At 38.1% G+C, this 18,278-nt stretch overlaps 1 long non-coding RNA gene across 1 annotated transcript in view; it reads left to right on the forward strand.

Annotated features, from left to right (window-relative positions):
* The first annotated feature begins 3,659 nt into the window (after nt 1–3,659).
* Nucleotides 3,660–18,278, forward strand: part of LOC136053271 (uncharacterized) — a 594,366-nt gene continuing 579,747 nt past the window's right edge. The window contains exon 1 of the long non-coding RNA XR_010622618.1: nt 3,660–3,690. This is a non-coding gene — a long non-coding RNA (uncharacterized LOC136053271). The remainder of the gene's footprint in view (nt 3,691–18,278) is intronic.

Here is an 18,278-nt window from a genome sequence, read left to right on the forward strand (position 1 = left end):
GAACTTTGTGCTCCTTATTTCAAAACAAACAGTGTCTTCAGCAAAGCAACTCAGCTCAGTTGCTTTCCTGTGTTCATGTGCAATAGATTGTATCTTTAACAAATTATTAATGTTCCTATTACAAATGGATTTGATTTATATTTTTGCTGCTAGCAATGGTCTAATTATTTTCATATTACTGTGTGGCCATAATGATAATTGTCCTCAATTTACACACTGACTAAGCATTTATTTTCACAGATTTGGAGATTGTAAGATTACTGATGAGAAAGTCAGAGAATGTAGAAGTTTAATATAATTAGTTTTAAGGGGAGTCTCTAATAAGAAACCATAAAAACCCAATTTTCATTGAAAGGATCATTTTACATTGTAAGTTTTTTATTTTATTTTTTTTTCCTCCCCAGGAGTAGAGCAGGCTGATCTTACTGTTACAGCTGTTAGATAAGCCTATTTATGTGTTCACTGAAGATTTTTTTCTTTTTTAACTTATAGAGTGATATGTAGGGACTACTGTACTTTGTTAAGGACTGAGACCTGATTGTTATGTGCATTTTATTATATTTAAAGGAGGAAAAGAAATCCTGGCACTAACATCTTCAGCATAACCATAATCCATGTTTGGATTCACAAGATACATGTATATGTATAGAGTATCCATCAGGAAGAAAGTAAGGGATAAGACAACAACAAATTAAACTAAGGCACAAAAAATATGATCTCACTTGTAGCTTGACCATTGTCTGCAAGACCTGTAGGTTTCATGGGGATAGCATGTCGTAAATAGTGACTTGACAGTAATTATGTAGATTTGTGAAAGAATGTTTACTATGCATATTGAAGGTGGCACGTTAAAGCCTGAGCTCGTCACCCTGAGGTCTTTTTATAGTTAATAGAGAGACAAAAACATCTGTAGAGAGGAATTCATCAGGTCTGCGTTATATTTCTCTCTGAGGTTGAATACCAGCTTGGAGATTTCTATTGCTCTCCATTAACTTTAAGGGAAGGACAAGAGAATTAGGCTGTACTTTGACAACTAAATTTTAGATCCCTAATTTAGTAAAGATCAATCTTAATCATGGAGGAATTTTATTACTCACCTTACTTATAAAGTAGGCTAAAATCTAGTGAAAAAAGTGCTGTTTTGAACAGTATCAAGGCAAAAAGCAAAAACAATAATAATTGGGAGTTTCAGCTCACTCCATAATCACACACCAAAATAAAGGGAAAAAAAAGGAAAAAAAAGACAAAAACAAAACAATTCTTATATGTAGTAGATTTCTCATTCTGTACGAGTGCATTATTTCTACAACACTATACCCACACAAGAATCTGATATCATGTACATTTATGAGCATTTTGCAGAAAGATTCAAAATATCTCTGGAGTAAACTCAGTATTTTCTTCTTATTCTAACGTGTTCTGAACATTTTCAATAGATGTCTCATATTTATCTGTAAATTCATTATGGTAGACTTTCAGAAATCCATATTTCGTCATCGCAATCACAGCATTAGCATTTCTCTTTAGGAAAACAATGCAGCCTGTGGAAGAGAAAGTAGTTGTTGTAACACAAGTAACTGCATTAATTAGAAACCTAGTTTGACAAGTTATAACCCTTCTTCCTAATTTTAATTCTACCTGGTGGATCTGTAGGAATGAGATATTAATACTGATATTCTGAAATGCCACTTAGGTCTCGTGTAATCAAAGAACTGTATTCTCTCAGAACACAAAGGAACCCCTAGTGTGCATTTGTAATTAACATGCTGAACAGGATGTTTCCACCCATGTATGGAATGCAGTCACTGGGGCTAATAAACAAGCACAATGGATTCATTCTTTCAACATGATCAAAGATTACATGAGGCTACAGGCACATGCAATTTTGGGAAATGTGAAGACATTGCTTAGCATAAGCTTATATCAGAAGAAAGATGTTAGATCTAAGTTTTGGATATGAATAATTTCCAGAAGAGATGCAAAAACATCTTAACTAGACTAGCAGCAAGATGTACTGTGTAGTGTTAGACAAAAGATAAGGCAACACTTTTGGTGTAACTAAAACTGAGCAAACACTACAGCTCTGCCTGTATCACAAAGATTGGGAAGACATCTGAACTTAGAGGAGTACTTATATTTAGAGCAGAGCTCTTAGAAAAACAGAATATCTTTCATTAGACCAACAAAACAGGCAGCTTCCCAAATACAATAGCTTCAGGTCATGCTAGGCTTGCAAGTCTATCTATTGTTTGATTTTTTTTTTTTTTAGGTTAGTTTGGCTTATTTTATTGTTTATTTTTTTTTATTTTTTATTGTATATCTGATAGCAATGAAAGATAAAAAGATATTGCCTCCGTACAAAAATTGCTTTTCTTGTGCCCTTAAGCCGTCATGCTGCTATATACACCAGTTTAATAGCTGCCTTAAGCAAGTTGATGAAAGGCATAACTTACCATGTTTTAGTTATCATCCTGCAAAATTTGAGTCAGGAACAAAAATCCCCCAAGTTTTTATAGGAGATAAACCACGGCCAGGGGGTGGCCTCATTTAGCTTTCTTAAAGTGAGGACATCGTAAAGATACATGTTAATGATCTTATCTGATAGACTGTAGACTACGGGTCTACTTCAGTTAGCAGATATCCCACTGGCAGATATATCCTTTTTTTTTTTTACAATGAAGATACCGTCCAAAAATTCAGATACAAAGCAATACCTGCTCATGGTAGCCTGCTACATTTCTATAATCTCTACAATATGTAAAATCTTTGCCATAGATGTCTATAGGTTCGATTAGTGTTTAAGATTCAGGATAAGAACATTATCAAATTTAGGCATATTTAGACATGGATGACCAAACATACCTTTTTGTTCTCTGGTTATTTTCTTTTTTTTTTTCTATGGATACTTGGCTGTTACCAACATCTGTAGAAAAAGAACTAGGTAATAATAGATTTGTTTTACTTGTAAGGGACCTTAAATATCTAGGTCCACTTACACCCACCATGGGTAAGGATTGCCAGCCATGAGACTGGATTGCCCATAAACCACATCCAGTCTGGCCTTGAACACCTCCAGGAATGGGATATCCATGGCTTCTCTGTGTCTTCTACCAGTGGCTCACCATCCTCTGAATGAAGACTTTCTTTCTAATGTCTATTCTAAATCTACAGTCTTTTAGCTTAAAAATGCTATTCCAAGTCCTATCGCTCTACTCCCCAGTAAATGGTTCCTTCCCAACCTCCCTGTATGATCCCTTCAGGTACTGAGAGGCCACAGTGAGGCATCCCCGAGTCTTCTCCTCTTCAGGACGCACAAGTCCATCTGCCTCAGCCTATCTTCATAGTAGAGGTACTCCAGTCCTCTGATCATATTTGTGGCCCTCCTCTGCACCCAGTTCAACATCTTCTTTCTTGTGCTGGGGATCCCAGGCCTGGATACGGGGCCCTACAGAGACGGAGTGGAGAGGAACAATCCCCTCCCTCACCCTGCTATCATTCCTCTTTTGATGCAGCCCAGGTAACTTTTGGCTTTCTGGGATCAAATTGCACACATTGTTGGCTTATATCAAATTTTCTATCCACCAATACCCTACATTCCTTCTCTGCAGAGCTGCTCTCTATCCACTCATGCTCCAGCCTGTATTCATGTTTTTCCAGACAAAAAAAAAAAGAAAAAAAAGAAAAAAGAAAGTAATTTCTTCTCTTAGAATAACAAGCCAAAAATCTTTGAGAAGTCATGTTCTATACTTCAAACTTTACATCTTGACCCTTTTGCCTGGGTCTAAAGATATGACTTCCCTTTCAAATATCTACTAGTTATCAAAATAAAAGATCTATAACATAATGCACACTGGAAACGGGAAAGGTTGATAAATTCTGTTCTTAACTGAACAGTCAGCATAGGCCTGAAAAGTAAAAATGCTTCTCAAAACATAAATAAACAGAAGTCTTATCTACCTATCTCCCAGTAAGCTAGCTAGATAGTATCTTTGCTTTTATTTTCTGTGTAGAGCCTATTATCACAGAATTTAAACACCTAGCACTCTAAACAACATGCAAACAGAAGAAGCTGACAAAATACTTGCCTGGAACATTGCAAATCTTGCTATTTTGTGCTATGTTTGCACAACTCATGCATGAATGCTTTCCCCAAATTACTGAGATTTTGTTTGTTAAGATAGTGAGGATAAATGAGGAAATATATATTTTGTGACTTGAACTGAAAGTGCAGAAATATTTCCAGCACCGTGCACACTAATTTATTTATTTTTATTTTTTAGCATAAAGGTTTATGGTAATGAGGAGGAGTTCATGGACATTGCTTTCTCTGTCTTCCAAATGTATTAATAATTTTAAAATGTCACAAAGCCTCCAGTTGTTATATGTGACGTTATTTCTGAAAAGAAAATCACGTGGATTGTTAAATTATCAATTCAATTTATTTATCTTTGAAACTAAGGAGACCAGAAAGCTAAGCAGATCCTAGGGGAATTTATAGTAAATTTAATCAGATACAAAAGCATTTGTAAATCGTTGTGCATCTTCCTGTTATTTTTCTTTTTGGTAACCATATTTTCAGGCAAATGGTTGTGGTGCTTTGTTGCAAAACTTTTTTTTTTTTTTGCAAGAACAGTCATCACTTATTCTCTAATAGATACTGCTCTAATTTTCTCAACAGTATTCATTGCTTGTTTTGAAGAATCCTTTATCAGCCTGACTCAAATAGAACGCGCTCCAGAAGTTATCTTCAGCTCTTGGATGGAAAGGCAGAATATGAAAAACAGTCTAACACTACTTGAACCCCTAACACTGGACATCTCCAAATTCTGTATGTATTCAATTAGGGAGCCTGTAGCTACTGCCCAAGCTCACTCTGGAGGATGTTGTGTGCTGGCAGAAGTGCTACCACAGTCACAGTGCAAAGTCTGAATGCCTACCACCCTTTATTCTACATCTCTCTGACCCTGTTAAAAGTTTCGGTACTTACGTATCTCAGAGTCAGCATCTCACCAGTGTGTCAGAGGAATCTTCTTTGAACAATTTTGCCATCTGTGAGCTCCATTTATAAGTCATTTGACTCCGCTGTTCTAACCCCATCAGCAGTTACACACACAGATAATTTTATGGACTGGGACAGATCCTTGCTTAGGTAAAGACACACTCTGCCAGTGTGTCTACAAAAGTATCAGTCTGTAGCAAGAATGGCTTAGCCTTAAAAATTTTTAGATAGGGCCTTTGTGTTGTGCATGCTTTTTTACACCTCACTCAGGAGCCAAATGAGTTTGGCAATGGGAGAGTTTGGATTATAGTCATCTAATGAACAATTAAATTTGGAAATTGTGGGTGAGAACACAGAAGGTAAAAGAGTTGGATAATTCTCATTTGGCCCTGTTGTTTTTCATAGGCATGGAGAAAAGATCTATGTCAATAACAATTTCATTGATGTTTATCTGCAAATCAAGTGTTTTCAAAATGAAGATTAAAAAATGATATGTCCTTTTCATAATATCATATCAATTCTATCTAATATATTTTAACTGCATATGTAATTTAAGTTTTGGATTGATATATAAAAGTATGATTAAAATGTTTGCTATATGTTTATTTCATTCTATCATTTGTGAAAATATTGCAATCCCAGATCAAAATGTCAGATCACTAATAAATAGGCCCACGTTTTCCATAAGTGCTTTGGAAAATACATGTTTTACCCAAACACGGACAGAAAAGATTCAATGGAGCTTCATTTTTCTGAAAAGAAATCACTGGATTTGGTGCTTTCTGCTCACTGCATACAACTTGCACACAGCTCTGCTGCCTCCTACAGCTCGGCACTCCCAGTACCTCTCTTTCCCGAGTTGTTCTCCATTCTGCATTTCTCTTCCCTGTCTGTACAGGGCTAGATCATCGCCTCCAGACACAAATCCCACATCAGTGGTTATCTGTGGGTAAATCTTTAGTCCAAGTGTCACCCAGCATAGTGCTTCCAGCATCTCTCCAGGCAGCCTGGTGCACACCGGGGGCCGTATTACTGTGGCTGCTTGCTTGTGGCTGCTTGTAGGACCTGAGGAAGGATGGGCTCCAGGGAAAAGATAACACAGCTTCAGTTTGCTGTTTCCTAGGAGATTCAGTCAAGAGCAGTAGGGGCGGCTGAGTCTGTTTGGAAAATCTGATCCCTTGCATGAAATGGCAAGATCTGCTTACACATGGCTCACCCTTCGAAGGCCAGCACTGCCGGGGCTGCTTTCATGTGAAATGCTGTTGCTCAGCATAGTCTGCTGAGACATCTGGGCCTCGTGGGATGGGACCAGACAACCACATTGCTTTCATCTTTGCACATAAAATTACACATTTGGAAGCAGTGACTTTACATTTTTGTTTCTGCATTGCACAGCTAGAGCAAACCAATACTTGATGTGTCTAAGAAAGGGATTAGGGATGGCTCAATAAAACCCCATAATCTTACACAAGTTGTATATGATTCTTAAGTACAGTTTTTGAATGATACTTAAATGTGATGATGAATGAAAGTGGGGCTACTGTGAAACAGAGGGCCTGTGAAACAGCAAGTCTTTTGTGTCTGACTAAACTTTGATAACAGAACTTGTCTGAAGAGATTTATTTAGTACTTAATCTACTTGGACTCATTGCACATGGAAAATTATTACATACTTGGAATAAAAGGTGGATTAGCACTAGATCACAGCATGGATGAGAGTAACTACAGTGGGAACTATAAAAAAATCATGCAAAAAGAAGAAATGAAATATTGGCTGTGATTCCTCAAAAATCAGACCCAAAGCTACTGAGAATATCAGCAATATCCCAAGTATAATAAAAGGAATATAATAACAAACTTTTTTCAAGAAGTACCAATATAGTAGACATTAACTATATGGAGGATGACCAGAATAATGCATGAGAAGAAATGGATAGCCTTGAGAAGTGGGACAAAGTATGTGATTTAATTAGTTTGAAATGTGAGGTAATGAACATGGGGAGCAATGAGAATTTTTTCAATCATCTTAAAGCCCACTGGTTAAAACAGGAAGACCTAGGGATATTAGTCATTCAAAGAATTATTATGCACCACCTAGGTGTAAGTGGCAATAAAAAATGGAAATACAATTCTCAGATGTATCAAGCGAAGCTTTTACAAAACTAAAGCATTAAGCATTAATTATACATTGCAGTGGTGAGGCATTATCTGGTAAAGACATTATCTGGAAGTGCGAGAGTAAGTAGTACTACTATAGGAATGGAAAGACTGAATGTGACTAAAGCTCATCAATTTGTTTAGCCTAGCAGAATGAAAAAATTGAGACTACCTCTTTCTCTTTGCATAAACAGATGAGGGAAGCAGATGCAAAAAAAAAAACCCTAAATAAATAAAAGAAAGCTCATTAAACCTAAGGGACAATTTTGACATAAATGGGACATAATAAATAAGTAATAGAAATTGGAAAAAGATAGTATAGAAAAATCTTATGATTGGGGTAGTGGTGGAAATAAACTGAATTGGTTTCAACACGTAATACTTTCAGTGATAGGGATTTGAAAATGTGATTGATTCTGATGAAAGAGAACTGCAGTCAGTGATGTGGGAAGTGTCTCGAACCAAGGGTCCACACGCTGGAAGTGGGAAAATAAAGCCAAGAAATACATTGATTTTAAAAAGACCTACACGGGTCTTCATCCATATACATCAAGTATGTTGCAATCAAAGAAACTGAACAAACTGTGTAGTAGTAATACTGAAACTAGTAAAATGGTAAGAAACAGAACAGACAGAATTTGTTCAAGATGTTCTTCAATGGAAAATAGCTACCTTGGTTTGCTAAGGTGTCAATCAGTGATACATATGAATATATACTTATATTATGCACTGCCCCTGCCTGCCTCACCACCACCCTCTCTCCTGGCTTTCCTTCCCCTGCAAAGCATCCCTTGCTGCACCCTGACTTTAGGACCCTTCACACAAAATTGCTTTCATGACATGGTACTATATCTTTGAAAAAAAAGAAGGTTTTTCAAATCTGAGAACCTGGGAAGTTTACCTTTGCTTCTTTCCAATCCTTATCCAGGCTTCCCTAATGTGTTGGAGTTTAGTTGGGCAAGGAGCACAGATCTGGGTGGGCTGCATGTGGAAGCCTGTCAACTTGGAAGCACTCTGGGCTTCTGCAACTGCCTGTCAGCCCAATACTTGATTTCTCATGTCAATAGCAACCTGGAAAATATCTAAGTAAATGAAATCCAGAAGAATTCTTCTGAGCATGCAGCTAAACCAGTTAAAAACTATGAAGGCAAAGCAAGTGCTTCAAAACACAGCATACTATGGCTCTGTTCTGAAAATCTAATCTGACTGCTGATAAAGTGCTGATGCATTTAACAGTTAGCAGAGGACATTGCAATTCCTCTACACTCCCATGAGTTGCAATGACACGTGTCCTAGGTATTTTAAATTTTGGTTTGGATATTCCATATAGCTCTACTTGATATAGACTCCCCTGCAGCAGCACTCTTATTTCAGCAAAAGCAGCGCAGAAATGATTCACATTCTCTGGTAATTTCCCTCTGTGCTACCGTGCAGAAGTAGGAAAGGGGGAGTTCATTTTCCTCTGCAGTTACCAGCACTTGAGACTAGCTAACTTAAAACAAAGATTTCTTTTTTTTTTTCTTCTTTTTCTCTCTTTTCCCTCCTGGAGTGTAAAAAAGAAATTGTATTTGTGAAATAAACAGCATGTTGCGATAATACTTCCCCAGTCGCGACAATTTTCTTAAACTGCATTTTTTTTCCTTCCTAAGATCTACAGCACTATGCTGGTATACCAGAGACCCCCTGGGATTTCTGTATGTGGACTACATTAATGAGTTCCATGTAGACCACAGAATATTCTAAGTATGCAGGAAAGACTTCAGTATATCTTTCTCCAAAACAAAGTTTCTTCTAAATAGAAAGTGACTGTTTCCTCAGCAAATAAATTTTACAATTCAAAACATTCTTTTTTTTTTAATTACAGTTATCCACACCTGTGTATATTTTGCTGTTTTTTTTACTTGAATGCATTAACCATGAAATTATTTTTATTAATGAAGACAGTAATTTGTTGATAGAGAAAAAGGGAAACAGAAATCAAGATCAAAAAAGAAAACAAATGAAGAGAGAGAAAAAGACCGAGAGCATTGGATCCATTTCTCATTGCCACTTTTAGGAGTGTTTACACTGATTTCACTTAGCTTTAGCACTTGTCCTTATTAAGAGAGGAAAAAAAAGAGCAGGATTACTAATAGATGTGGTCATGATTTGGTTTGCAATGGCATGTTTGTGGTAGCAGGGATTCAGTGGGGCTGTGGGGTTGTCCTTTGTGCACAGAGCCCAACAACTGCCCCATATCATACCGGCTTGAGCTACTCCAAAAGGAACCCATTGCTGCCAGAGTAGAGTCACAAACAACACTCCTCGAGCTTTGAGAGAACAGGTTTAAGAAAGGAGAAAACTGCTGTGCAAAAGCAGCTGGCAGAGAGGAGTGAGAAATGTGAGAGAAACAGCCCAGCTGACAACAAGGTCAGTGCAGAAGGAGGGCAGGAGGTGCTCCAGTGATGGAGAAGCTCTCACACAACCCAGGAGAGGCCCATGGAGGAGCAGGCTGTCCCCCTGCAGCTCATGGGCACCACACAGAGCAGATCTCCACGTGCAGCCATGGAGGAGCCCACAGTGCAGCAGTGGATAAGGCCTGAAGGAGGCACAGCCCATGGATACTCCTGCAGGAGCAGCCCAGCCCAGAGCTGCAGTCTGTGGAGATGTGTGTGAAGCAGTTCCTGAAGGATGGGCCCTGTGGTATGGAGCCATGCTGGAGCAGTGCTGGGAGAGCTGCAGCCTGTGGAAAGCCCTTGCCAGATCAGTCTGGGAAGCGGGAGGGACCCCACATGGAGCAGAGCCAGAGTGGCCATGAAGGAACAGCAGAAATGAGCATTATGGACTGACCACATCCCCCATTCTCCATTCTTTTGAGGGGAGGAGGTAGAAGAGGGTGGAAAGGGAGAAGGCGGTTTTATTTTGCTTTTAGTTTCTCACTGTCCTAGTTTGCAATAAATCATATTAATCACTTTACGCTGTCAGTTTTGCTTATGACAGTAATTGGTGAGAGTTCTCCTTGTCCTTAACTCAACTTAAAGCTTTTTTTCCATTATTATTTTCTCCCCCCATACTTTTGAGGAGGAGTGAGAGATGTCATGAAGCTTAACTGTCCATCAGCATGAAACCACCACATACTCAATCAGAAGAGTTATATAGGCTAATAATAATAATAATAATAAATGAAATTACTTTAAGGCAGTTGTTTTCTGTCAATTATTATTATCATTATCCATATATTGTTTTAATGCTCTGAAACTTTGAAATTGAGGCTGTTTCCACACTCTTAAAAGAGTACTTGTGTTGGAGAATATTTCTCAATATTTTTCTTTTCTTAAGTCAGTAGAAGAAAGGATCTCATGAACTTATGGGAAGCATGCAAAGCCCTTTCTTTGCCCCATCTGTACAATTACTCATGCCAGCTCATAATGAACATGTTCCCTGACACGTGGTTTGGGTAAAAGCATTGACCTAGGCGTGGTCTGGAGCAAACTGAAAATATAGTAGGTATCGCATAAGACCAGGTTGGATGGGGCCCTGGGCAACCTGGCCTAGTACCAGATCTGGAGGTTGGTAGCCCTGCCTGTGGCAGGAGTGTTGGAACTTGATTCTTGAGGTCCCCTCCAACACAAGCCATTCTATGATTATTTGATTCTGCGACTGCCTTCAAAGAAAGATAGGCTTCCTATCTCTAATTATGTCCAGTGAACAGACATTAACTATGCAGTAGTATAGAGAAGTCCTACATATCTTAAAAGCTACATATTTCACCTATCTAACAACTCTTCAGCATTCTTACTACCAAAACTAGCTGGTTTTAAATTAGCATAACTCTAATGATGCCAATAAAACAAACATTTTGCCAGATCTGCTCAGATTAGTCTCCCCTGACATAGCTCTCATTATTTTTTTTTTTGAAACATTTTCAATATTGCTTCTTCTGTCTTCTGTTTTGTCAGCATTTATATGGAGTGTCATTTTTCTAATAAATTATTTTATTCTGAATTCATAGACGTAAAATATGAATGGAGCAGGATGAAGCAGACAAACAAACAATGGATGATAAATGTAGAAAACCGTTGGGAAACACATACTGAAGTCAGTGGATTTTAAGATATCTTCAATTTTCTGGTAGTTTTACTTGAAAAGCAGTGACAGTGACAGCCTCTGAAAAAATTCAGGACAATTCTTGCTATGGAATTGCTGTTGACTTTTGATATCTTCTAGATTCTTGGGTGCAGAGTAATATCTACATGATACTGAGTTGGAAGAGCCTTGAGTGAGAGACTCTGATCAGAGACCCTTAGAACATTGTGTGATGTTACATCTTAAGGTAGTGAGAATAACTACTTATCTTTTGACTTGAGAATTACCACATGGAGACCTCAGAGCTAAGGATGAGTCAGAAGAAGACATCAGGCAAGGGGCAGAAAAAGAATATGCATTGTCACAAACTTTAGTAAATTAAGGTAAAACTCAAACGGGTGCAAGCGACTCAGGACCTCCTCATTAGCTGTTCTATTTTGAGAATACAGGTTACACACTCATCCAATACTAATTGTTACCCCTAATTTAGATTGCAGCTGTCAAGGCAATATGTTTGTAGGTGGAGTGATAATGTAACAAAAAGAGGAGTGAATGAGCTACCAGGTAAGTGATACCTGGTTTATACATTAAATGCAGAAGTCATGAACACTCTTGTTTACATACTGTGGCTATTGTAGAATAAATCTAGATTTTCAGGATATTCCTTAGGCAGTAGCAAGGGGACTAATACTCTATTATATTTTAGAATTAAGCTGTAATGATTGGATAAGTGTTCTGATTTCATCAGGATAGAGTGAGTATCTGGTATGGTGCTGTGTTTTGGATTTAGAATGAAAAAAACGGGTGTGCAAGAAGCTGGGAGGGGACAGAACCAGAACAGCTGAATCAGTCTGGCCAAAAGGATATTCCATACCAGATGATCTCATGCTCAGCAATAAAAGTGAAAGGAGTTGAATCGTGGAGAAGCTGTTGCTTGGGTTCTGGCTGAGTACCAGTTAGCTGATGGCAGACAATTGCATTGTGCATCACTTATTGTGTGCATCCTTGTCATTTCTCCCACCCAACCCCTCCCCCCCCCCCCCCCCCCCCCCCCCTTTACTTCTTTCTTGTTACACTTATCTCAACCCATGCGTTTTACTTTTTGTTTCTGATTCTCTCCCCATCCCTCTGGAAGGGGAATGAAGAAATGGCTGTATGGTTCTCAGCTGCTAGTCCGTCTAAAACATAATACCTTAATATTAAAGTCAACTAGCTAGCAAATTTTGTACTGTCACCATTCAGCAGACCACTTCTATTCAGCAGAGCTCTTTAGATGGTGAAAGATGCCCAGAGTGTACCTCACTGATTTCCTCTTTGTTCTTTACATTCTCATCCTTACATAGATACTTGTTCTGCAGCCCTATTAGGCTATAATCCAGTGTGCTTCTGGACGATCATAGCATTTCCTGGAGTCAGAAGACAAGGCAGTAATGCCCATGAGTGGTCTGATTGAAAAGAATACATGCAGTGGGGCTTAGCCTGATGGAGGTCCATGACTCCATTTGGGTGGAACATGCCAAATACCTTGGATGACTCAGTCATGAAGACTTTGAGTTGTTGATATTCATGCTGACTTAGGCCAGCCATACTGGGACAGAAAGGAAGACTGAGACCTTCCGCCCATTGCAGTGCTAGAAGAAAAATCTATTGTTTATTCTCAGCAAAGAGAATAACAGCGCAGAAAGGCTATAAAGCTGCCCTCCTCTTGCAGAAGTTAAAGTGACAGCCGTTCAATCCAGCTCTGCCAAGTGTTCTCAGGTCCTGTGTCAAAGGAAGCAGACGATGATAAATTGAACAAAGCAGGTGGACTGGTGAAAGAGAACAATGGAAGAAACAACCCGCAACAGGGCTGAACAGTCCTGCAGCTGTCTCTGCTTTGTCTCCTTCTTCCAGCAGTTCCACTTGAGGAAGGACATGACTTAGCATTCCGGAGAAGTGTGATGGCTGAACATTGTTTTGCAGAAATGTTTTAAAATCCTTTATCTCTCCCCCCCCCCTCTCTTTTTCTTTTCTTTTTTTTTTTTTTAATTGACCTCAGCCTCAAATTCTGAATGATCTTTTAATATACAAGAAAAATAAGCAAAGCATTTGCACTCGTGTCAATTTAAATGAAAGCCATCTCTTCTGTTTTTCTTTCTAAGCTTTTTGCAAGTATTATTTTATCATTTCGTTTCTCTTTTAATCTCTCTTTGTTTCATTTGGCAGCTGCAACAATGGTTTCTAGCCTCTGGCAAGGAAAACAGATGAGCAAATATCTGTCTTGGAAGCTAAATGCATCGCCCCAGTGCAGACCTCTCCAGCTTTCCAGATACCATGAGTCCTCAGCCTGCTCTTAAATTGGTAAGTCAGCAGCCATGCCAGCACAATGCATTGCCAGAATTGTTTAATCAGGCCAGTCTATATTGATTTATTTTTAAATGTATTCAGCAACAGTTCCTCTGTTTTCTGTCAGTTAGCTATACTGTCACAGGCTTTGATTCACCACCTCTTCTACTGCAAATTCTATGAACATATTATCAAGCAGACAGCACGATTTAGATTTGAAGCTGACAATACTGGATCGATGTCCCAGGGGTTCAACCCTGAATTTCAATAATTCAATTAAATTCCTTGAATACTAGATTCCGCCAGAACATTGATTCCACATTGCTTGCACGTTCATGTACAAGCCAGGCACCACACAGAACCTGTGTGTAGTCCCCTTGTCGGTGTATAACGAAGGGAAAAGAGAAGATATTGAACCAGAGAAAAAGATAATCAAGTGTTGAACCTGCTGAGCCCATTATGTGAAAAACTGTTCAGAAGGATGCTGCAGCAGTTGAAGCCACTAGAGGATATTGTAGGTAAAATTGGGGTTCTATTAAAAATGTATAAACATATCCAGGATTAGGTTTTAAAGCTATTGCTACAGGTATGAAATGAGCTTAACAGAACTCCTGGGTTCCCTATAGACTCATTTGCAACTAACCAAGGGAAAAAATAAACTCTTTTATTGCTTGAATAATTCTATGCTACCTATAGCAGTAGTTAATAGTTAATAAGGATTTATGCCTCTCATAACTGAAAGGTATTCCTAGCTCCAGCAAGTGGGAAGACTTACATCACAAATACTAGTATTTCATATCCTATTACTTTGTTCACAAACAATATAAGCAGAAAGAGGGAGGAAAAAAAGAACCTATGCAAGCGTATAAGAAACTGAAGTTTATCAGCACACAAAAGTATTATTCAAAGAGTGACATAACTTCCAGGACCAACCCCAAAGATCTCTGGAGCTGTCATTTTGGATGCAGAAGTCTACAATTGCATGATGCCCTCGATGAATAGGTAGTTCAAGTGTAAATGTAACAGCTTCCCTCTCATATAACAGCAGCTGCAAATCTATAACTGCAGGATGTTCAGAGTGCTGATAAATGCTCCTCATGTTCCTTAGATTGCAGTTGAAAGTTTCTTGGAACACCTCTTGGGATTACTTCTTTGTGGATATTTGCACAGTTCTCAGACTGAGAAGTTCTGGTTTTAATAAATAGCTTCATCTCCCACTGTAGGAGAAGAACATAAAATACCAATAATTGCTAGCAATAATTGTGAAATCAGTTTCCCAAGCAGAAAGATTGCCATGGCTAGAGGGCCTACAGGTTTAAAAGAGGACATTAGTCCTTATCATCCATTTCTCAGCCATTTTTCACTGACCACTGAGGGACAAATTTTTCTCTCTTTTAACTTTTTTCCTGGAACTTCAATTAAGAAAAATTACAATTGTGTCTAATTAAGTATTGTGGATATTGAACATTTAAGCAAAACAACAGATAAGCTTCTGTGGCAAATGGTCCATGCACAACATAGAGTAACAATATCCTGAAAAGCAAATGTTTAAAGGCCTTCCAATATCAATATCCACCTTAGTACAGCCAGCAACACTGAAACAAAAGAAAGCTGCAATTTTGAATAGAGGCGACATTTTTTAGAGTCTTTAGAAACTTCAACCACTTAATTGAGATTCCTGCCTAACTGTATAACTGTTCTGGTTCTTATTAATTTCATTGCTACAGTAGCACTCAGCAACCCATTTTAAGTTGAGAGACTGTACAAACATTCAGGAAAATACAAAAAATACCTTTACATGACTGATCACCAGTGAATGCTGTGAATCTTAAAGCTTTAGATAAATGTTATGAGATGGATAAAACCATTTAAATTTACAAAGAATGGTCACATTGTATGTAAAATGACTAGACAATCATCTGAGATTAAAATGTTGGTACCAACATGGTGAAGAAGAGGATGATAAATAAATGGGTATTATATTTTTTTTTTAAAGGAAGAAACAATTATGGTTGCTCTGCTCTCTACCTAGAAAGGAAGAGCACCCTCTTTTCTTTATAGAAAGCTTTATTCCCTTCTTCTCAAACAGCAGTGAAATTTTCAATGGCAGTTTCTCCAGTGACATCATTTAATATATTTTGATGGTAGGACCTGCCCTCTAACAAGGTGGATCATTGTGGGTAGGCTACCTTTCTGTACCACCATTTACCATACAGAAATTTTTTTTCAATCAGTTCCCAGGTGAATTTTTTGTTTTAATAGTGCAGTTAAAGTTAGACCATGTCCCTCACACTGAACTGCAGTGTTTATGTTAATACTTTTAATAATACTTTCTTGAATAAGATTTCAGGATCCTTTCCTTAGTATACCAGGGCAGTGATGGTTCATTATACAAACAGGTTTGTGACACAGACTGCTGTCCTCTATGGCTGAAACAGAGCTAATCCAATTAATTTGTTCATGAAAGACAAGCTAGTTTTAAGTAGGGTCTAGCACAAAGAGGAAAGGACAGTTTTTTATTAACTTTCTACCTTGTCTCAAGACATATTTATTGCTTTCTGCTCAAGCAGAAATAATGAAAGTCTAAGACTACGACTACTTGCATGAAAAATCTTTCAACTCTTATGCATGTAAATAGATAAGACTTGTGATTGAAAATGCTCTGTGCATTTCTTAAGGCTTAAACTTTAAGGACTTATAAAAACCCAATTTAGCAACATAACCATATGTGCAAAAAGAGTGACTTTCCTAATATGAGCCAGCAACATTATTAATTAAAGAGGAGGACGCTGCATGGATATGTCAAAGAAAAATAACCTTCAGCTAGAAGAAACAGGCTGCTCTATAGATCAATTTTATTGTATTATAGAAGTTGATATTGTTTTTCACACTGTATTAACAGAAATACCTGCAAGATACTCAAGGCAGGTTTTTGTTTAAAAAAAAGGAGACCACATATCAGGCCACAGTAGAGAAACAGACTGTGTGGCAGAACATGGATATTTTCTCTACCTTTACTTACAAAGACTCTTGCCAATCTTGGCCTTAATACATCTCTGAAATAAAAGTTAAGCATGGCAAGGAAGGGTAAAAGAGTTAAAGAGCAAGTACTGAGCATGTCTTTCTTTAGGCACCAAGGGGCAATGAATTATTGGCAACTGCTCTACCAGGAAGCTTGCTAGTTGAGTTGCAGGCTGACAGTCACGTCAGCCACTCCCTTTCTGGGTGCTGGAATCAAAAACTCTTCCAGGTTGAAAACCTCTAGGAATATGCTGCTAATGGAACAGACTTATCTATGTCCTGACAGTAATGACTACTTCATCAGAGTGTCTCACATGAAGTTCTTGCCTTCTTGATCATGACACTAATTATCACTAACAGGCTTAAAAAACTGTTTGTGTGCTTCCAAGGTAGGATGTAGCAGTCACCTCAAGTTATACTGAGGTAGAAGGTGGGGCACTGTTCTCAAACATATGATAGAATTTGGAGACTGGGTCATGCTCAGAGAGCTTTATTGACTGTCTAAAACACCTGCCTTGAGAAGTATTTGTCCAGTTATGAGCAAACTGGTTTATCTAAGACTCGTGGTCCTCCTTGACCTTTATATACTGCAGCTATAAACAGGACAGATTTTAACCTGGCTTTATTTGCCATGGGTATACCACTGTTCAAATCCTTTGAAAATTTTCAATAGGCAGCATCTGCACTTGTAGTTTAGAACACTTCTTTTTGCAATTTAGAACACCTATTTTTTGCAAAAACAAGTTGAACAGAATAGTACTGCAGTGCCAACTAATAACGTAGTCCGCACAGAATAGTGCTAATTAGCAGCTGTTGAAAACATTGATTGGTCGAAACATTGCTGTTAGGGAAAGCCTACACAAACCCACAAAGCAGCCCAATGTACACAGTGCTCTGCTGCTCAGAATGTAATTTGGAATCAGGTCTCTTTCTCATTATAAGCTCTTGACCTGTATTGGACAGATTAAGTAAATATCATCAAAGATAATCCATACTAGAACAGTTTTGCGGACTATTATGTGGAATTATACATTTTTAGTTGAGACTAATAAGCTATCAGAATATAGTATTCTCGACTTGGAGGTAATAATAGTGAAAAACAAACAAATGCTAGATTTCATTAGGTTGCCTATGTGCAGTCATAATAATCTCATTAAATAAAAGCAAAAACCAAAACCAAAAAAAAAAAAGAAGAAAGAGGAAAATATATATATATATTCTATAACAAAATAACAATTTCTTTCCAGTTGTGGAATATATAGGTCATATATGAAAGTATTTAAGCATGTCCACCAGTTAGAATCAAAGAAACAATACTGAAGATATGAAAAGCATCAGATATGCACAAGCTTTCTTGCTTACTTGCTGGGATGGTGCCATGTTTACTTGAAGACTGTCTACTGGTTGAGAAGCTCTGAGCATCAGAAGCAGCTGGTCTTTTACAGGTAAGCATTTCTACACCTGTTATGGAGGCCACCTGAGACCCTAGGCATCTTTGTGCATGCCTGAAGTCAGTGTTGTGTGATGAAATGAGTGAGTAAGTAAATTCTGTAACCGTGCACAACATTTATCTAACCACACTGTAGAGTGCTGTGCAGAGTCAGCCCTGCTTGTAATTAATTCCCCTCGTGCTCTGATGTGCATCACTGTTGCTTTTCACTTATACTGCTGGCTTAGGGTCATCAGCCACTGGTGATGTCTGTACATTCAT

This window comes from Cyrtonyx montezumae, unplaced genomic scaffold (genome assembly GCF_038088225.1).
Source record: "Cyrtonyx montezumae isolate F1298 unplaced genomic scaffold, pur_monq_1.0 scaffold_3, whole genome shotgun sequence".
Classification (NCBI taxonomy): Eukaryota; Metazoa; Chordata; class Aves; order Galliformes; family Odontophoridae; genus Cyrtonyx; species Cyrtonyx montezumae.